Here is a 23,405-nt window from a genome sequence, read left to right as displayed (position 1 = left end):
GTAATGTCAGTCACCTTGAAATAACCCTCTGGCCAAATCTCAGCCCTATAAGCTGTGTGGCACTTGTGATACGTGTATAACACTGTAGTATCAAAAACTAGTTAGGTAGGAGTTTTACTCCCAAAGATGGCAACTGTGAAACTGTGTGTGTGTAGAGATGAATGATTTTGAGGCCATTAACACTCATTGCACCTCCCATTGCCCTACTTTAGCATGCCTGCTGATGTCAGTCACCTTGAAATAACCCTTTGGGCAAATGCCAGCCTCATAAGCTCTGTGGTGCTTGCGATAACTGTGTAATGCTATAGTGTAGCATGCTATTTAGGTAGGAGTTCTAATCCCAGACATGGCAACTGTGAAACTGCGTGTATTTGTGTGAGAAAGTGTGTGCGTCTTTGATGATACCTGATTTTTATGGACATTGACACTTACTACTCTCCCCTTACCCCTCCTTTAGGACTGCTGCTGATGTTAGTCACCTTCAAAGTTACCTTGGCACAGCTTTCTAACATATAAGCTCTGTGGTGCTTGCGATAATTGTGTAATACTTTAGTGTAGGGTACTAGTTAGGTAGGAGGTCTAATACCAGATATAGCAACAATGAAACTGTGTGTGTTTGTAAGCGAGATTGTGTGTGTCTTTGATGATACTTGATTTTATGGACATTGACACTTACTACTCTCCCCTTACTCCTCCTTTAGCACTGCTGCTGATGTTAATCACCTTCAAAGATACCTTGGCAGAGCTCTCCAACATGTAAGCTCCATGGTGCTGGTGATAACTACATAATGCTATAGTATAGCACACTAGTTAGGTAGGAGTTTGAATTCCTGACATGGAAACTGTGTGTGCTTGTGTGAGAAAGTGTGTGTGTCTTTGATGATACCTGATTTTATGAACATTGACACTTACTACTCTCCCCTTACCCCTCCTTTAGCACTGCTGCTGATGTTAGTCACCTTGAAAGATACCTTGGTACAACTCTCGAACATGTAAGCTCCATGGTGCATGCCATAAATGCGGAACAATGTAGTAGCAGTAACTACATAGGTATGGGTTTGAATTTCATGGGTCTATATCATATGTTCAAAGTCTGAAAACTTTGAATGTTAAATAATCAAATTTAAATGTTTGAAGTTTCAAATATCGAATATATGATTAAAAAAAAAGAAAGGGAACTTACCTGACTAGTGTAAGCAGGGGTGCAAGCCTCCCTGCACCCCCCACCCCCCACTCTTTAAATATAACAACTCCTAGACTGCACTATTATGCGGTAAATGGAAGATTTCCCTTACTGCACTGTAATGCACTCTCTGAGTTGGTATATTTAAAGATCAGGGAGTGTGGTAGGCAAAGCCCCCCACGTGGGGGGTGCAGGGGGGCTTGTTTTTTTTTAATCATATGTTCAAACATTTAAATTTGATTATTTAATGTTCAAAGTTTTCAAACTCCGGACATATGATATAGATACGAATTTCATACGTGGTAAGTGTTTGTGTGGGTGCATATGTCAACATATGTATGTCTGTACCTCAAAGATTTTAGCACCATTTACACCCAGTACACATCTCAGAGCCTGACTTTAGCAGTCCTGCAGATATCAACCACCTTAGAAGTACTTGTTGCCAACTCTAAACCATGAAAGATCAGTGGTGCATGCGGTAAATGCATAACATAATGGTTCGTAAAGATTGTTCGATAGAGGTTTGAACCTTATCCCTGTCAAATGTAAATATGTGGGTAGGGTAAAATTATTTTTGGGATCTCTCACCCACTACATCACCCAATGCCAGTATTTACAAGGGCTGGTTATGTTCCTCACCATAGAAGTACCATAGGACAGTATCCATCATATAAGCTCCATAGTGCGTGTGATAAATGCGGTACACTATAGTAGCAATACATTGCTTGGTAGGGGTTTGAATCCCAGTACTGACAAGTGTTTGTGTGTGTCTGTCTGTCATCAGTACCCTGCGTAGAGATTGCTGTGATTGTATAATAACAGGATCCATTGTGGGGCGGGTTTTGCTAAATTATTATGTTGAGGACCTAGTATATGTCACAATGTTCACCTTACAAGGACAACAGATGTCAAACATTGGAGAGGTTGGTGTAGACAATCCATAGCCCTACATATGACATTACGGATTGGTGAACAATATAGGCGACCCTTATATTACTCAGAGAACACTGTCCACCCATGTCTCATACACAAGCACACTTGGCTAGGCAACAATCACTATATTGGTAGTTCCCTGAATATTGCCTCAAAGATAGTAATCACGGTGTGATTGCAGTGGACTAAATGCCTGTTGACCACAACAGTGCCACTGACATCAGAAAGTACTTTGATGTGTTACATCTCCTGACTGAGTGTGTGTTATCCAGCAAGTAAAAGGACATGGCACCCTGTTCAATCCCCTCAGCAGGCAAATAAATGTGTACAGTGGCTCTTTTGCCATGTTCCCCACTAGATGCCTGCAACAACTGTAGAGTCTGCAAATGTAATCCACAAAGGGAATACCATGCCTTATACACATGCCCTGTAAGGACAGATGCCACTAACTCCACTAAATACCCGTATCATGCTGTCAATGTAGGTGCAAGCACAATCTCAGTTACATAGCCAGGTCTCACCAAATGAGGTCAGGAATGCTACATCAGAAGATAATAATCTGTGCACACAACAAGCCTCAGAGACCTCAAGTACATTTCAACACATCAAAGAACATGCATGTGGGACATGTGCACAACCAAGACACTGTCCATGTTATGGAATATAGATCATATACATGGGAAGCAGTACACATCATTGGTCACCCACAATAGTAACCCAGATGAGTGGATGGTGAATACAATACCCACCCCTGGGGAGCACTCCAGGGACTACACCCCTGAGCCACACTGGGGACTGTTGTCATGTGGCCTGATGCCAAGGTAGTCCATTTGGCCTAGCCTTGTAGAGCCTTCAGGCCCATTCACCTACTACACACCTGTGAAGCAATGAACCTATGGATCTCAGTACTGGCAAGTGTGTGAGGCCATTCACACTCACTACACCTCCCATTGCCCTACTTTAGCATGCCTGCTGATGTCAGTCATCTTGAAATAACCCTTTGGCCATATTTCAGCCCTATAAGTGCTGTGGCACTTGTGATAACTGCATAGCACAGCAATGTAGTTAGCTAGGAGTTCTAATCCTAATCTTGACAACTATGATAATGTGTATGCTTCTGTGACAGTGTGTGTTTCTGTTGACACCTGATTTTGTGGACATTCACACTTACTACCCTTCCCTTACTCCTCCTTTAGCACTGCTGCTAATGTCACTCAACTTCAAACATACCTTCGGATAGCTCTTCAACATGTAAGCTCTGTGGTGCATGCAATAACTGTATAACACTGTAATAACAGTACATAGCCCAGTAGGGGTTTGAAACTCAGTACTGGTAAGTGTGTGTGTGTGTGTTACCAGTATCATCTGTGGGTATTGGGCTGATTGTGTAATGACAGTCTCCATTGCAGTGTGGGTTTTGCTACATGATTATATTGAGAACCTATATGTCCCAATGTCCACATTACATGGCCAACAGTTTTCAAACACTGAGGTTGTTGTAGACAATCCACAGCCATAAGTGTGTACTGCCATGTGCAATTACTATGTGACAGTATGGATTAGTAAACAATATAGGCAAACATTATAATACCCAGATATCAATCTCCACCCACTGATCATATACAAACAAACTTGGCTCTTACTCCCTTCCTTTCTTACTTTCTCTCTCTCCCCCCTTCTCTGGTGGATGTGGAAAAGTACATCTGTTTTGCATAGGCAGAAACTTGACTTTTGTAGGTAATGCTCATGATCAGCGGATGGCCTGTGCATGAATTTGAGTCCCCCACTTGCTAATTGCATGTAGAACAGCTGTGGTATCATTCCTATAACCAATTGCATGGAAACACACTCCTATAACTAAGCATTTCATGTGGGTGTTGGCCCTTTTCCTTCACTGGGTAGTTGGAAATACCTCTTACAACATACATCGCGGAGGGACAGAATGTAAGTATTGCTGTTCTACATTTGAAGTAATCTTGGTTTAACAGGGTTTGTGTGGATATGGCTGTTCTACATGATTAAAAGTCTGGCATGACAGTGTTATGTGGTTGAGGAAACTCTCACCTGCAGGGCTATCTGCAGACTGGACAGAGTTTTGAGTCTAAGATGTGGTGTGTTACTCACACATTTCCTATCATTAGAAATGCAGTAACATACTATGATAATTGCAGTCCGTACATGGTGACATCTATGTGTGTTACTGACTTCACATCCCTCAAATGAGATATGTCACAACAAACCCTGTTACACCAGGAATTTTCTGTTTATTACAGCAATATGTCAGTATTGGCCCTGTGTTTGTACCTCTGCCCCCAAGTCTGTCACCCTTTGTCCATATGTCATGCAGTAAGAGGTGCATATGTACAGTATATCTTTATTTACTGACATCATTCCTGATAACAAGCCAGTGATATATCAGACTGCTAGACATGTTATGTATAGTAGGCCTTATATTTGAGGACAATACCTGGACATTCGGCTGTTGTCTGTACAGTAGTGAGGTCTGTGTACTTATGGTAATTGTTGACAGACTGTCAGTATTGTGTAGCAGTGTATTGTGAATAGGTTAGTTGGCCTATGTACAGATTGTGGTTGATGCAGTGTTCTTGGTCCTGTTCTATCTGATGCTGCATGCTGCTCCAGTTTCTGATACCCTATCAGCATATATGATTGTAGGGCTGGACTGAGACATGTTCCATACCACAGACAGGCATCAGACTACACTGTGAATAGGGCCAGTATATGTAGGGTTACTGTATGAGTGGCAAATATAAGGATGGTTTTGTTAACACAGTCCATATACTGTGCTATTAATTAGGGTTACCATAATGTGGCTGTGTTAAAATTGGTTGTGGGTATGCACTTTTACACTGGTGTCGGTTACTCCATGCTGTTACATGCCTGTAGTGCCTGCTATATTTGCAAGTACATGTGTATTCCCCCATAGGAAACTTGGGTCAGTGTTGTGGCAGTCTGCCTGTGGTTTACACAGTGCTTTGTGACATGCCTAGCAGCTCAGTCTATTTAACAAGTATGATGTTATGTCCAGATATTTGTCAGATGTACTGTTGCCTGGCCACCATACGTGTTGTGTATTTCTCAAAAAGCAGTGTTGTGAAGATGTGTGTCACTAATTAGTGAGAAGTATGTGGGCTTGGGACCTCTACTCCTCCAGTTAATATATGTTATGACAGACTGGAGGGTGTGAATGCATCAACTGTGTGAGCTTATCTATTCCAGTATTTGTGTGATATCCCCATTTTCATGGCAGTAAACATCCCCTTTGTCAGGCTTGGTCCACACGTCTTGCACTAAAGAGTTCTGTGTATACCTCTGGACTGACCAAATTGTTTCAGACTGTCCATGTTTTTGGTCATATTTCTGCAGTATTCCACAGGATCATTAGTCTGATTTGTGTGGTACTTCACTATGGTGATTTTATGATGTCTGTCAGTAACAGATGGCGTACATGTCAGTATCAGAACTGATTTCCTACACAACATGTCTGTTGACACAACCCCTGTTACTGTAGCAACATTCTACATTTATAACTACAATACTTACATTACATTCCCTTGCACTAAGAGGTTGTCACCTATGGTTCTGAGGCATAACTCCACTACATGTTATGGGCACATGTGATATATACACACACATATATATATATATATATATATATATATATATATATATATATATGTGTGTGTGTATGTACATGTATACATGTATCACATACATATATATATATATATATATATATATATATATATATATATATACATATATCAAAATATCCTTGTTATGTGTAAACATGAGTGTTGTATATACCTTCTCAGATGTATCCCACCATATTTATCTGATATGTGCATATTTAGATATAAAAACATGACTGAGTCAATGATATTTTCACTAAGAAGTAGTAAACAATTGTAGTAGTCAAAGCATTTGTTCACTACTATTCAGTACGTGTACTGAATGATATATTTGAGCAAGCAAAAGACATTTGTACAGCTCAGGTGGCTTAGTGGTTAAGTGCTGTGGCTTAGTAGTTAAGTGTTGTGACTATAGTAAAAATAAAAAAACAAGTGGAAAAAGATCGTAAAAGCAAAACCACTAATCCAATAAAACGATCGTGTCAGCACACAGGTTGCAAGTCCATAAAATGTTTATTGTATAAATTCCACAAGCACTTTCACCCTAACTCAATTGTAGGGCTTTTTCAAGTGTAAAAACAGTGTAGCTGTTCAATCAGCCATCTTTAAATAACTTCATTTTAAAAAAAGGCGCCAAAACCAGTCTGACCTAAATTTAAAGTAACCACGCACATTTTTACAACTGTCAAGTTTAAAAACACAAATAAATTCACTTTGTTTACCAAACATTAATAAACTTGATAAAACATTGAATCAAAGTAGTATAAAATAACACAAAATAACAGTTCTATCTAAAAAAGAAGAAGAAAAGGATGTCAAAAATTTAAAATACTTTCAAATTATGTTAAACAATACAATTAAAATGTTACTTTAATAATTGTTTCAGTGGTTGTTTTAAGTAGTTATTTTGATAAATCTTTTGCTTTTTTAATCAAATAAGGCTTAATAGAAATATGCTCATTTAGTCCCGGGGGGTGGGTGGCATTCAATCTAATTTGCCAATAGGTCTCCCTACAGCATAGCCAATTCTCCCAATCTCCCCCTTTAGGATCAATAGGTACTTGTTCAAGAATCCCAAAATGAAAGCCGGTGCGTTTAGGCTCCATTTGTAAATGTTTACTTAATGCATTATTAATGTTCCCTTTTTTTATGTTATATAAATGTTCATAAATTCATTTGTTCAACGGTCTCTCTGACTTCCCTATGTAGAAACTAGGACAGTCTCTACACAGGGCTAAGTACACAATACCCTTAGTATGACATTTACCCTTCTTTAAGTAAATCCTACTGTTGCCATATTTTTTTAAGGTGATGGGTACTTCATCCAAAATGAATCTACAATATCCACACCAACCACACCTACTACTACTAGTGTGTTCGATGAATGTGGTTTTAAAATTTTAAAGTTGATGGCAAAATTTGCTAAACTGAAGGTGGATATGATGTTAAAGGAAGCAGAGAAATTGGATGAAGCCATTAGAAAGGATTTGTTATTTGAATTTAATAAAGAAAGTTATGATAACAGTTTTTTCAGGACTGAAAGAAAATGTGAAGAAATATATGAGAGAAAAAAAAGAAAATTAGAAAGGGATTTGAAACAATACAGTAAAAATAGGGCTTATGTGTTCAAGGGGAGACTTTATAGGAACAGTTCATACAAACAATCTGATCCTACAGTTGTAAGGGACTTGACCAAATCTAAAACAGTTGAACAATCTAAAATAGGTGAAAAATTTGTCAATAATAGACAGATTATTGTGGACGTTTTGCACCACAATCCAACCATCCCAGTGATTAATATTTCCACACCTAACCCCACCACTGTGGATGCTGACAAAGATACTGACATGGCTGAGGGAGGGGAAGAAAGAGAGTTGAACGAACATGATTTTTCTGGGGGAAAGGAAGAGGAAGGAACCAAGTGAAAACAAAAAAGAAAGGAAAAGTGTAATGATTAACTTGGACAATAAAGTAAATAGGGAAATAGTTATTGATTCCGACAAAGTGACTTATTCCTGCAGTGGTTTTAAAATTTTTAACCTAAGTGGGATTGAGATTAATGAAGAACACTCTCACCTTTTTGAAAAAGGTTTTAAATTTGTTCCAACAGTTAGATTTGATGTTTGTGATACTCTCATAGAGTTAAAACTGTACACTAGAAAATTAAATTTTGCATTAATGTTTGAACAGACCAATGGCTATGATACAACTAGCTTTAGAAAGGCTAGTACATTCAACCCTCCTCTCCACCTGGCTTTACAGGTGTTTGAAAAGACATGTGCATCAGATTTATATGAACTGAGTGTAGATAAAAAAATTAAGAAAAAGTTTTTGTTTAAGGCTAATTTGACCACAAGGGAAAAACACATCTTGGAGGACTTACTAACGACAGGGGGATTCGAATTATGAAATCCGATAAGGGGGGTGGTATGGTCTTGGTCAACACTTTTGATTACTCTAGTAAACTTTTGAATATCCTGGGGGACATTGATGTCTACATTCCAGTTTCTACGAATGAGATCAACATCTCTTACAGGAAAATAGATCTAGCCATCAAAGAATTCATCATGGAAGGTAGACTGGATGAAAAGATTGGTATTATGTTGACCATTAAAAAACCAAGACTAGCGACTTTCTTTGGAATTCCAAAGATCCATAAAAGTGCAACTGACCCTCCATATAGGCCAATTGTGTCAGGGAAGGGGTCTAAGACATATGCTATTGCATCTTTTTTTGGACCATACACTTAAACACATCCCTGATCACTATGAGCATATGTTGAAGGATTCTTGGGATTTTTTACATGGTTTGACACTGCAGTCTTATGAAGGTGAGGTGTACTTTTTAACCATTGATGTGGTTGACCTATTCACCTGTATTCCAACTGATGAGGGTTTAGATTACTTTTGGCTACTTTTGAATGACAGTAAGTCTACCTTGAGCTTTGATATTGACCTGTTGATAGAACTAATGAGAATTGTGTTGGAAAACAATTTTGTGTATTTTGAGGGGGAAACTTTCAAGCAGGTTAGATGTGTAGCTATGGGGGCAGCTTGTGCCCCCATCTATGCCAACCTTGTCCTTTTACAATGGGAGTTGCAGCATTTGTTTCTTTCAGATTTTTGCAGCAATAACATCAAATTATACCAACGCTTCTTGGATGATTTGTTTATTATTTGGGAAGGACCAGCGAACACTATTGTGGAGTTTGTTGAGTTTTTAAATTCCACCACTGGATTCTTAAAATTTACATTTAATTTTGACGCGGGTGGAATTGATTATTTAGATGTGAGGTTAGATAAAACTAATGGGGGACTGAAATCAAGAATTTGTAGGAAATATACTTTCAGTAATTCCTACCTCCCCTACAACAGTGACCACCCCTGGAAACAAAAAAGGAGTATAGTCAAGGTCCAAATGGTCAGAGTGGTCAGGATGACATCAGAGTGGGATGATTTTTTATTGGAAATTGATTTTATTTCTGATTTGTTTAGTTCAAGGGGTTACCCTGATAGGTTAATAAAGGAAGTGTCGGAAATAATTATAAATGGTCGTGCAACTAGATATTCTCCTATTTTGAGGAAACCATTGGAAACTGTAAAAGGTCATGAAGTGGATAGTGAACAAGCTTTTAAAAGAGCTATGGTTCTTCAATATAGTAACATTACAAGGGAAGTTAAGGACCTCATTCAGAGAAATTGGAAGATGTTAAAGCACAATAAGGACTTAGTACACAAAGTAGGTGATCATCCTAACTTTGTTTATGAAACAGGAACAAATCTGAAAAGGGTGTTCGAAAGTAACAATTATAGACGTACAACTACTTTGGACAAGGGAACTAGTAGGTGTGGTAGGTGTGGGTATTGTAGATACATTTTGGATGAAGTACCCATCACCTTAAAAAATTATGGCAACAGTAGGATTTACTTAAAGAAGGGTAACTGTCATACTAAGGGTATTGTGTACTAAGCCCTGTGTAGAGACTGTACTAGTTTCTACATAGGGAAGTCAGAGAGAGCATTGAACAAACAAATTTATGAACATTTATATAACATAAAAAAGGGAACATTAATAATGCATTAAGTAAACATTTACAAATGGAGCCTAAACACACCGGCTTTCATTTTGGCATTCTTGAACAAGTACGTATTGACCCTAAATGGGGAGATTGGGAGAATTGGCTATTCTGTAGGGAGACCTATTGGCAAATTAGATTGAATGCCACCCACTCCCCGGGACTAAATGCGCATATTTCTATTAAGCCTTATTTGATTAAAAAAGCAGAAGATTTATCAAAATAATTACTTAAAACAACAACTGAAACAATAATTAAAGTAACATTTTGATTGTATTGTTTAACATAATTTGAAAGTATTTTAAACTTTTGACATCCTTTTCTTCTTCTTTTTTAGATAGAACTTTTATTTTGTGCTATTTTATACTACTTTGATTCAATGTTTTATCAAGTTTATTAATGTTTGGTAAACAAAGTGAATTTATTTGTGTTTTTAAACTTGACAGTTGTAAAAATGTGCATGGTTACTTTAAATTTAGGTCAGACTGGTTTTGGCGCCTTTTTTTAAAATGAAGTTATTTAAAGATGGCTGATTGAACAGTTACACTGTGTTTACACTTGAAAAAGCCCTACAATTGAGTTAGGGTGAAAGCGCTTGTGGAATTTATACAATAAACATTTTATGGACTTGCAAGCTGTGTGCTGACACGATCATTTTGTTGTGACTATAGTCTAGAGAGCATTGGGTTCAAGGGCTGTTAATTTTTTGCTAGGCAGAACAAGGACTGTTGGATACTGACTGGTTAAGGCAGTTTTGAATAGCTTTAGGCAGGTTTGCATGGGTTTGCGCAATTGTAATCGGTGCTAATGTATGGTAAAATGAAAAGGCGCTTACACCATGTAGGCTTCGCTTACCAGTGTGCAAATCCGCTTAGCATTTATATTTAAGCAATGCTTACACCTGCTAAGAATAGCTCAACCCTGGTAACCAGTGATCATATTCCAGTCTGATAAAATAGCAGGATAATGACATCTTTAATAAGGGTATTTAATTCCATGTACATAACATGCTTCTATGTGCTGTCATTACAGTAACAAGGGGTGTGAGTATGGTGTATGGGACACCTGAGTATACATGGCTAGTACGACAATCTTTTCTCTTTGTATGTGTTTCATACATGGGAAGTAGCTCAGGTTATATGCAGTCACACTTGCATGTATTGTATCAATATGTTACTACTTTTAACAGTGCTTTTCCAAGCAAGAGTAAATTGCAGATTGTAGTACGGGAAACGTATACCCCTGCATGCCAAGCTGGACTCTAAGTACTGACTATCGTGTTCTTGGTGTGTGAGCTGTATCTTATTAAGTATCTCCTACTGGATATTGATCTGATATGTGGATATTAACTGTAGACTACTATGTGTTTAGGACATGTCATTGAGGGCTGCTGTCATGTAGTAATGGCATACCTATCAGTGTCAGACATCTATCTGTCAAATCATTCATCCTAATGCATAACCTCTTGTCCAGTTAATTTCTGCCTGTCCTCTGTACAGATGTTCCGATGTCAGGTATCCATCTTGGCTGCTTACAGACAATCTCTGATTGACTGATACTGACATGTCTGCCCAGGTGTGTTATGAATGCCACAGCTAGGAAACCCCACCCTGTATGCACCACATGCCATGGATACCTCAACCAGACTAACACAGTCAACAGAACATGCGCTTCAGTACAGGTCTCTAACCCAGACACTGGCCATGTCATGTAATATACGTTGCATACATGTCAATTTGAGCACCTCACTGGCCTTCTGCAAGAGAAAACCAGAAGATTGCATGTTGAATTTAACTGTCACCATGGGGATCACTCAAGTGGCATCAGTTGATAGATGGCCTGTTGACAAATGTCAGGTGGCATGATACCAGTGTACCCACATGCCCCACTCTTCTCATCTCTCCATGGATATTAGCCTGGTACACACCTAGGAACATCTGCACCTATGGACCTCAGTATTGACAAATGTGTCAGTGTGCATTACTGAGAATAACAATGTCTGTGTGTGTGTGTAAACTTGTAGTTGAAAATACTCTGAAGGCCTTCTCACCCACTACACCCCCATTGCCATACTTAGAAACGGCTGCTTCTGTAATTGACTTTAAATGTACCTTGTTACACTCTTCACCCTATGGGCTGCCTGAAGCTTGCATTACCAGCATAACACTGTTCTACAAATGGGTAGATAGGCGTGGGTTGCCCTCAGAGTCCTGGCTAGTGTGTGTATGTGTGTGAGTGTGCTCTTTGTAGGAGACAACATTCTGTGGCCACATTCTCCAAATACAATAAACCTTGCCATATATTATAAGGGATAGTGATGTTGCTGACATTGTGTTGTCTGCTCGAAGCCTCAATATCACTAATGCATTGGCAAGGCATGTTGACAAGACTGATGCCAGTCACAGTTTTAGGTTTCAGGTAATAGAAATGGTGTATGTTAATGAACGAGGTGGTGATATAGTGAATTTGACTGAGACAACAGAGAGCAGGTGGATATTGAGGCTTTGAGCAGACAAGGGGAGGGGGTTGAATGAAAAGGTACCCCTCAAACCCATATTGAAGTCCAGACCGCTACATAGGTAAACATGCTGTTTTGAACTCTTGCATATGACTATATATTGTTTAGGAAAATAACATTCTATTATGAATATAATGTTGCATTTTTTAGCAGGTTTGTCAGCATTGCTTATACAGGGAGTTCTGCCTTGATACATTTGTCTTTTTCTGCAGTGCACATTAATGAAGTTAGTAAAATGCCTTTTTTGCATTTTTTGTATGTTCTTAAAGATGTTGCACATCGGATATGTATTTATTATGATGTGTTTTTTATTCTTATTTTTATTTTGTGTTTATTTTTGTGTCAACATGTATATGCTTATTGAGTATAACTCTGCTTTTAGGTAGTGTGCTTTTAACTAGCAGATAGTTGAATGATGACATGTGAAAAGGTTTGGGCGTGTCAATGATTGAGTGGTATTTAAGTAGAGTGCAGTTTAGTTTTTATTAGGTCTGAAGAAGTGGTGTTTCAACACCACGAAAGTGCTCACCAATAAATATACTGTTTTTATATGCAGCAGTTGAGTAGTTCTTTGGATGTGTTTGTGGCGAATATTTTTGGAAATAGTGTCCAGAGACTACGTACTACTGACAATTACCTTGTTTGTGTTTGGACATACAGGTAAATGATTACACTATCCAGCCCAGTGACGCATGTGCTGTGTGCAAAAACTTTATACCAGAATGGACTCACTGACAAGTTAGTTAGCACTGCTAAACCCAGGTCTGTCAAATGTGTCTATGACTGTGTGTGTTTGTCAATGTGTATATGACAGTATGTCATACTATGTATTGTTCATTAACAAGCAGTGCATCCCCCATTACCATACTGTACAAGGCCTGGTGATGTTCTTCACTTAACAGGAAACTCGGGACACATCTCACCCTAAAAGCTCTGTGGTGTGTGCAATTAAAGCCAGACATATTAGTAGCAATAAGTACCTACGTAAGGGTTCTATTCTCAGGGTTGCCAAGTAAGTGCATGTGTATGTGAAAGGATCTACTTCAGTTTGCAGAAAATATATGTTCCAGGAGATCATTTGTCTGAGAACTAATTGGCTAAAGGTAACATTTCAAAGCAATCATCTTGTGGAAATACATTCAAGAAAAACTAGTAGTGGATGTGTAAATCCCCTCTTCCCCACTGTACAGCTGTACAGCGATACTGGAGTTGGTATATATATATATATATATATATATATATATATATATATATATATATATATATATATATATATATATCTATATATGTATATATCGGTGTGGTTGTTGTGGCCAAAGCCAAGTTGTTGTGGGTATCCCCCGCTTAGTGTAATGTTATATTGTACAGTTTATGTTAACAGGTTAAGTAGTTGTTAATCACACTATGTGTGGCTCTACACCACCCCACACCCTCCAAGTTATGGGGGGCTGTGCTACCTACACCAGCACACCTATGTTTACCAACTCCAGGATTGCACTACATTGGGGAAGAGGACATATACCCTGCCAGTACCATCGTCAATTACATTAAACTGGTTATTTCCTTATGTGATGTTTGGGAATTTGGTCTAGGTGGAATGACATAGCCCAAAATTAGCTCACTGCAAAATGAAGTACATTCATGTGAACAGTATTCTCTGTGTATTGCATCAACACCAAAGCCTCTGTGTGTGTGTTATTCTCAAACATTTGGTGTGTGCCACCCAGTACACTTACCATTGTCCACTGTAGAAGAGCTGCTGAGATCAACCACATGCACTCACCTGTATACAGCCATCAGACCTATCAGCCATGTGGCATATGCAGTAACTGTTATACAGACCTGTTACCTGTGTTTAGCTGTACCCGAGAAATGACACAGTCAATGTGTCACCACAATGTTACACCCCTTGTAGGACAAGACAGCAGACCAACATCCTGCTGATACATAGACACCTAGAACACAAACAGAATACATTATGGAGACCACAATCAGTCAGTGTTAATAACAACTATAATGCATCATGGCTGGACAAGTACACATCCTGATGTGTAAACATTAATCATTCCATCTGAAAACACGTTAAACAGCATTACATTGCTAAACTTTAGGACATTCACCCTGTAAATCAGAACCATATCAGCATGTCCCTGCATCAATGCTATGGATGACAGGGATGTGGCATAGGTACCATCATATGCACGGGGTGTGTTGCGGGTTTGCCAGAGGCCGAGGCTGAGCCATTTGGTCGACATCTTGTGTATAGGTTAGGGGGGGTCTTTATTAAATGGGCTGTGCAGATGTGGTGTTTGTAGGTATGGAGGTGCCCTAGCTGTGTTGGTGAAGTGTCTGTGTATGTATGCACACATGTCTACCATGTGGCTGCCCTATACAGGGTTTATTAGACAGCTGCAGACTGTACATAGCAGGGTGTACAGTTCACTGTCTCTGGCTACAGAAACGGGAACTGTTCCTGCCAGGGGTTTCACGGGCACTACTAGGCAGAAGCCCAGATATGGTACTCTCCCCTGATGATGACAATTGCCCACTGGATCTGTGTCCGTGATGCGACCAGCCAGGACCATGTGCACATGGCCTTCTGCATTATGGTGTGGACAGCACCCCCCCCTGCAGTGCTCATGCTGGTACTGCCTCTATGGGAGCGGCCATGAGTTGTTGCATGTCCACGTAAACCTCCACTTGTTGGTGTTGCTGACCTACATCCATATGGCTGCCACCCTACTCCCACAACATGCTCTATCACAGACACCACACGGATGAGGATTCCCACAATCTCACCCAACCTTCTATCCAGGACTTCTGGAAAATAACTGTGGGCACCTGCAAGATCATGGATGTTGTCAAGTACAGCAGAATGAGTAACTCTCTGGAGCCTCAGACTATCTCTGGTGTAATGTTCCATACATGCCTGTGCCTCCATGATGGCCCAAAACATGCGTCTGGTGACACCTGCTGTTGCACTTTTGCCAGGGGCGTGATGGCCAGCAGCCCTCCTATGAGCATCTTTGTACATCTGCCTGTGTGGTACCTCACGGTCCTCTGGTTATGGCTGCTGTATACGGATACATTTGCTATAGTCCCCACATTGTCCTGTCCCATGCCACCACCCGCCAATTGTCCCTCATCTATGGCCCCTGGTCATGGACATTGTGACTGTGTGTGGGGATATGGTTGATAAAAGTGGGATGTCAACCAATGGCACAGCTTCAACCCCTGACAAGCCTGCCTGTGCCTCACCATGCCTATCATCACTGTCAGAGTCTGTATGGACACCAAACATCAGTTTGCCTGCAGGAGGGACCATGACCCACCTTGCTACCCATGAGGGGCAAACAAAAAATGTAATTTAAGACCTGTACATTATGGTTTACCTCTACACACACACACACACACACACACACACACACACACACACACACACACACACACACACACACACACACTTACAATTGAGGTGGCATAAAGATATTACACAGACCTCTCATTACCAAACAGTCAACATGCATGACATATGGCAATCAACAGCATGCACTACAGCCATACTTAATCCTTGTTACCAAGTTTATACATCTCTGCGATGCATGATTTGTGTTAGTAGGTGATGGCCCTTCCCCTGAAAAACACTGCACCCATGTACACGGTATTGCTGTGCACCTGTACAGCACACACTGGCATGTACTGTGCACCACACCTGATGAATGTACACACCATTGCTGAATGTATATATGTGTGGCAGTTATGTTTGCAATGTTGCTCACACTCTCTATGTGTTTGTCTGACACATACCTGGGATGATATGAGGACTGATGTCAACAGTAAATTCCTGACCTCTGATTTGCAGATCTCATCATCATCAGTGCATGTATGAGCAATAAAATCCGATAACACTGACAACCTTCAAAGCTTAATGTGGATATGAGGAGTGTATACACCCTTGTTGACATGCCAGCCACTTCCATGATATGTAATGTGGCCACATTACTGCATATTAACATTACACACACCTGATATGTGACATATGACCTGTGCAATCCAATGCAGTATCAAGCAAATGTGTTAGTCGTGCAGATGCTGAAAGAGATGCATACAATATGTGGGTTGCATTAGTGTGCACACCCTTAACACAGTGGTTTGTTGCAGCACCTGTTAAGTGAACTACAGCAGTCACTATTCCTGGAAGGAGTATACTAGCATGGCTCATCTTCACTTGTCATTATTTGGTCACTCTGCCTTACAAATATCCCCCAGCTCAGCCGAATTACAAGGTAGGCTCATGTGCACAGCCCTTGGTGGTCACACAGTAGCTTCACTATTGCTGTGGAGTCAGGATTATGTCTGGCACAACTCATGACCTTGACTGTTTTCAGATACAGCCATTCTTAGTGAGCTTTGGATGTATGCTTCAGTTCACTGTTGTGTTTCAGGATGACACCTGTCCCCATCCTCAGCCTTATTGCAGATGCTTGACAACTATGGGCTACACATGAGTGTTATTTTAGCAGTGTTCCAAATTCTGAATGCCATGTCTACCGGCCTAGTTCCTGCTATTGATCAGCAAATGTAAAGATATACACTGGCACCAGCAAGGTAAAAATGGGGATGGTGGCCCTGAGGTGGAGTGAGGTGTTGGTTGTCCACCACATGTACCTTTATGAATATTGTCTATAAGTCTCAGCCTTGCTCTCATAACACCATTACACATCCCAACACATGCCTTTGGGAGACTTGATGTTATGCATATGCTACCTGTAGAGAGCCCTGAATGATGTTTCCTGTGGAACAACTCTTCCATCTGATTACCCTAACTCATAGGCCACATTTATGCAGATTCCATGTGATTGTTGATACAAGTACTGCACAGGCAATAGTTGGTAGACATTCCTGCAAGTCCCTCAGTGTTGGTGCATGTTTCTTTGCAGCCTCCATGACCAGTTTGCAACATGTGTTGTCATCTGTTTTGGATGGGCATCTCTTTATTTTCTACATTAAAGCTGTGCCATACTTCATACCCATATACATGACTGTCTGCACTGTTTGCCATGGTATACACAATGGTGAGGTAAGGCTACTTTTCCACTCCTGAGTGCTACACTTCAGATGGGATTAATTTCAGGGTTTTTAAGATGTGTACAAGCCACGGCTGCTTCTGTTGCAGGTGAGTGGGCAAATGTCATGGACATACTTCTTGGACAGCAGACCATTATTTGGTGTGACATTGAGGCCCTATACTTGATGGAAGGTGTGTACTCAAGAAGAGTGTATGCTGTTAGTAACTCACAAGCTGCTTCCACAATATGCTATTTGGAGTGTGTGCACACATATGCTTCCGGTGTTTGTTAAAGGACCACTACGGGAAAATAATTAAAACAAATATATTTTTTAACGTTTCCTTAAGTTTAGCTCATTGCAAATCTGCATGCAGCAGACAGAAGTAGTCACTATTAATTTTATTCTGTTTGTACCCCTGACTGCCCTCCTGGGGGCAGACATCCTGATGAGAATTAGTTTGTTCTATAGAAGAATCTAGCCCGTAATACACTGCAAGTCCACTGTAATTGAGATTGTACTGCCCATAGCTGTTCTGATTCATTACTGTTCCATTCACTCAGTCTTTATTTAGGCATTTAACTTTGATATGCCTCAGTTTCTTCTTCAGTTACTCCTCCCATATTCCAACCCCCTGCTAGCAAGAGTATCAGATTTCCCGCCCTGCAAGGTTCAGCTATTCAGTCAGCTTTGCATGACAATACACATCAAACAGATTTGCTTGCAGTCTGCCTGGTGTATCATTAAAAGTGTTCCCTCATCCCTCTCTTTACTCCTATCATCTGAATGGCACTTTTGCAGTCATTCAGGTTACAGAAATGCTTTTAGCAATCCTGCATATAAAGTTGTTTAAGTATTACTCTAAATGAGCCTGTAATATACACAGATTCATCTCGGCCACACACAAATTGGGGTCTCTCTGCAAATACTCTACTCATAAAGAATATTCATATTTGCCTTGCACAGAATTTCAGTCTTCTGCCTTATTATCCCTTATGCATACTCCTTATATTTGTGGGTACTACTACTACTATCTGCACATATTTATTGGTGTTATTTTTTTGGTCCACTTTTTTAGTCAGCTTTGTAGTTAACTTAAAATATTTTCTGCATGCTATGCATTGCCTACTCTCTCTGTTCTGAACAGTGTGCATACTGTTCTTTCTCAGTCTCAATATTGTTGTCCATTGCAAGCTTGCAGTACAAGTTTCAATATTCACTGACATCCAGAATTTCATAGGTTCATAGGTAGGTAGGTACTAGGCTATCAGCCCTGGGGCCTACACAAGCCCAACCAAAATGGTACCCTGGCTTTTGCCACCCAAGAAAATTATTTTCCTGTGCCACTGTCGAAGAGAGCCACAGAGGTGATCCCTGGGGTGAATTTCCTATTTCCCATCCAATCATCAAGATTTTTCTTGAAGAGTGCTAATGATGAGCTTTGTTTGATATAGATAGGTAGTTTATTCCAGAGTATGGGAAGGCTTGGGACAGCAATCTATCCCTCTGGCATGTTCTGTTTATTGTGGTGACAAGGTTTAGGTCCCTAGAGCGTGTAGCTTGGAGGGATTAGGATTTCTTTAAGTGGAGCATGTCCAACAACTCTGGGTTTGACATAGCTTTGTATGTTAGGCAGAGATCACCTCTGAGTAGGTGATATGAGACAGTATTCTTCAAGAAGCTAGAAGCAGTTTTTAAACTGAAGGCACTCAATATTCACATGGTACTTGTGTCACAAAACTGTTACATAGGTTCATAGGTAGGTACTATGCTATCTGCCCGAGGGCATTTATAAGCCCAGCCAGAGTGTGTCGGCTTTCGCTGCCCCATTGATTAATTAACTGATCCTCTGTTAAGCAGAGCCAATGAAGTGATCCCATGGGTGTATTTTCTGTTACCCATCCACTCGTCAAGGTTTCTCTTGAAGAGGGTTAGTGAGGGGCTCTGCCTGATGTAATTTGGAATTTTGTTCCAAAGCATGGGGAGTCTCTGTGACAGGAATCTATCCCTCCAGCATGTTCTATTTATTGTTGTGGTGAGGTTTAGCTCACTAGAGCGTGTGGCTTGCAGTGACTTGGATTTCTTTAGGTGGAGCATGTACATCAGTTCTGAGTTGGACATGGCTTTGTAAGTCAGGCAGAGATCACCTCTGCGTAAGTGATATGCCATTGAGTACAGCCTGAGATTTTTCAGTCGGGCTGCATAGGACATATGTTTGAGGCCAGTAATCCTCTTGGTGAGGTACTTTTGTGGTCTTTCCAGCTGTTGGAAGTGTCTTGTGAGGTACATCCCAAATGGGGCATTGTACTCTATGATGGGTCTAATGAGTGACTAGTAGAGGGGCACTATAACCTCTTTATTTCTAGATGCGAACCCTTTAGTAATTAGATGGGCCACATAGAAGGATTTCCTAACTACTTTGGCAATATGATTGTCAAAGGAGAGATTACTATCTACCTGGGTCCCCAGATCTCTTATTACCTCTTCTGTATTAAGGGGACTGCCACCTATGTGGTAATTCGTGGGTGTTTTGTTTTTCCCAAATGGGATGACTATGCATTTTTTGGCATTTAGCTTGAGGCCATGACTTTGACACCGGGTGTCTGTCTCAGTAAGGCCCTTTTGGAGGATGTCCGTGTCAACCGGAGAGTCAGTTATGGCTCCCAGTTTGCAGTCATCGGCGAACCTGGTTAGCCATAGTCCTCCTGTGTTTGCCTGTACTTTTGAAAAGTATATCCTGAACAGTAGGGGTCCCAGGACCGAGCCTTGCGGAACACCACTTGTGACTGGTTTACAGTCGGACCTGGAGCCTGCTATTCTTACCATGTGAGATCTGTCTGTAAGCCAGTTGGCAACCCATCTCGTGACATATGGGTTTATGTTCAGGCTGGTGAGGTTTTTCCTGTAATACCCAAGTGGAGCATGGTGTTGAAAGCCTTGGAGAGGTCAAGGTAGGCTGTGTAAACCACCTTTCCCTCGCCCATGGCCTTGTTGACTGTCTCGAAGAAGTCAGCCATGTTTAGTAGGCATTATCTGCCCTTAACAAAGCCAAACTGGGTCGGGTCAAGTGTTTGGAGGTTCCCAATGTTTTTGTTAATCAGTTCCATGATGATGCGCTCCATAGCCTTGCAGACCAGGCTAGTTAGGCTTATGGAGCGATAGTTACCAGGGTCATTTGTGGCCCCTCCTTTGTGGAGAGGAATAACCATTGCTGTGCGCCATTCTATGGGCTTGTAGCCTGTGGAGAGGCTGAGGTTGAACAGTGTGTTTAGTTGGGGGGTTAGTTCGTTCTGTAGTTTGTGCAAGACGCAGCCTGGGACACCATCTGGTCCCATTGATACTGTGTTTTTGGCTTTTGAAATGGCTGTTTTCACCTGTGCGTCTGTGATTTTTGGAACACTACACTTTTCCGGTATTGTTGTGGGCCCTTTTGGAGGTGAGTCTGCCAGGATGTTGGCAATATCAGTAGGTTCAGTAAATTTTGTGCTATTTTGCACTAGTTCAGTGCATATATGTGAGTTGCCAGTTAGATTCTTAACAAAGCTAAAGAAGGCTTTGTGGTTATCTTTTGAATACTTGGCTGTTTTTCTTTCTAAGTTAACCTTGGATGATTTCATGAGGGACCTTAGTTTCTTACTAATACTGATCAGGGATGTCTTTCCTTCTTGGGATTTGCTTTTTTTTTAACTAGTTTCCTCCTTCTATTGTATAGCCTGTTTATGGCAGGGGACCACCAAACTGGTTTCCTTCTCTAAGAGGATTGAGTCTTGGTTTTGCTAGGGATGGCATGCTCCTTGCATCATTGCAGGTGCTCATAGAGTGCATTTGTAAAGGTTTCTGCATCTTGGGCAGCATTATCCTTTAGCATGGGGGCTGTGAAACTTACCACCTCTGTCTTAAGTAAGGTGAAGTTTGCTTTAGAAAAGTTTTTACTGTGGTTTCCTTAGGTGATGTGTAAAGTTCCTTAGTTGATGTGTAAGTTCCTTAGTTCCATGTGTAAAAATCTATTAACCAGTTTACTGTGTAATTTAATTTAATCCTGACTTATGCTCGGGATTAACTCTAACCTGTGGAACTTGTTTAACTTGCTTACTTATGTAATCACTGTAAATAGTCTGTTTGTAATATGTAATGCTGGTATTATGTAATGCTGTACCTTCTTACCCCTGGAACTTTTCTCTCCGGGCCTCCGCTGAAAATGGACATGCATCCAGTCGCACTATCCTGGTCAACAAACGTAAAATAAAAATAAATAAAATAAATAAAATAGTTGGGGGGTGGTGGTGGGGGTGTGGACATGGACATCCAGAGTGATTAGTTTATGGTCTGATCTAACCAGTGACGGGTTGACCTCTGGTATGGAACACCTGTCGCCCATGTTGGTGATGACCAGGTCCAATATGTTTTCACCTCTGGTAGGGGAGTTTACCAGCTGATCCAGGGTGTTTGAGTTGATGAATTCCAGGAAGTGCTGGGCCTGGGAAATTGTACTCGAGTAGTTTTCCCAATGAATGGTAGGGTAATTGAAATTGCCCAATATCAGGGTGTTCGGTAAGACCTTCATGTTTTCCAGAGTCTCCAGAAAGGTGGAGTGGTGGTCCTGGGTCATGGAGAGTGATCTGTAGCAGGCCACAATTTGCATTGCAGATTTTTCCGAGGTTAGTTGCACATGGATGATCACAGAGATATCATGCTGTGCCACTAACCTGGAGGTGTAGGTATCCTTGATGAATATGGATACACCACCCTCCTTTTGTGTTTCGGTCCGTATTCTGTGGCCGAAATGTGTGGTATGATTTGTAGCCCACTGGTGCTGGGGTGCTCTCTGGAGCCTTGAACCAGGTTTCAGTTACTGCACAGCTGTCAACATTCTCCATACTGAGGAGTGCTTTGAGCATGTGCATTTTGAGATTTAAACTCCTGGCATTGAGTAGCATAACCCTCAGTATTTTGTTAATTGTGTTGTTTATGGAGGTGGGTTTGACTTTTGAGCCTTGCCTAAAAAAGGCACTATGGGGGCAGGAAGAGCCTTGGCAAGTATTCGAAAGCCTAGGGGTGACAATTGCAAGCCGTCTCTTGCGAAGCAACATGGCTTGTCGAGCATGTCATCCCAGGCTGACAGACACTGGCTCCCCTAAACCATCTAAACATGGACTGGACACCAGACAGTAGTTCAAAACATTCACATCCATACTTGTGCAATCTATAATCCTCTGTACCATCTGACTATCAATTACTCATTTCCTTACATGTGTACCATACAGACTGTTTTTGCAAGTCACATAAAAAAGGCATGTCACCAAATGGAAGGCACATATAATTGATGATAATGACTCTTGTTCACAGCATATTCTGGCATTTATATACAACTGTGAATCATTCTACAGTACAGTAAATGGAATACTCCACTCCCTGCAACAGATCTCACAGCAGTATCATTATGGCTTCCTGGTACAGTTTTAAAACACTTCTTCTTCTTTCGGCTTTTCCCGGTTAGGGGTCACCACAGTGGATCACCTATCTGCTCATGATTGGCAGTGGAGTTTTACAATGTCGAGTTGCCAGCCTGGCACCCAACCTTACAAAGAAGGCACACACATGCATGCACTCACATCTAGGGCCAATTTAGAGTGTCCAATCCACTTACAGCATGTCTTTGGGATGTGGGAGGAAACTGGAGCACCTGGAGGAAACCCACGCGACCACAGGGAAGACATGCAGACTCCGCACAGAAGGCACCCCAGCTGAGTATCGAACCGGAGAACCTCTTGCTGTGAGGTGGCAACGCTAACTGCTGCACCACCATGGCTGCCCATCCAAATGGTATGCACACTTAGTGAGAGATTCATCTTCTAGAAAATTAATACATAGACAGACACATCTGACCTATCAGGAACATGTGTGAAAAAGTGAAGCCACTGCTGTGTGTGTTCAGGCATTCTAATCAATTGTAATGCAAATCTGACAATGTATGAA

Source organism: Protopterus annectens, chromosome 6.part1 (genome assembly GCF_019279795.1).
Source record: "Protopterus annectens isolate FY-2018-M chromosome 6.part1, PAN1.0, whole genome shotgun sequence".
NCBI lineage: Eukaryota > Metazoa > Chordata > Ceratodontiformes > Protopteridae > Protopterus > Protopterus annectens.
Note: the sequence above shows the minus strand (reverse complement) of the source record.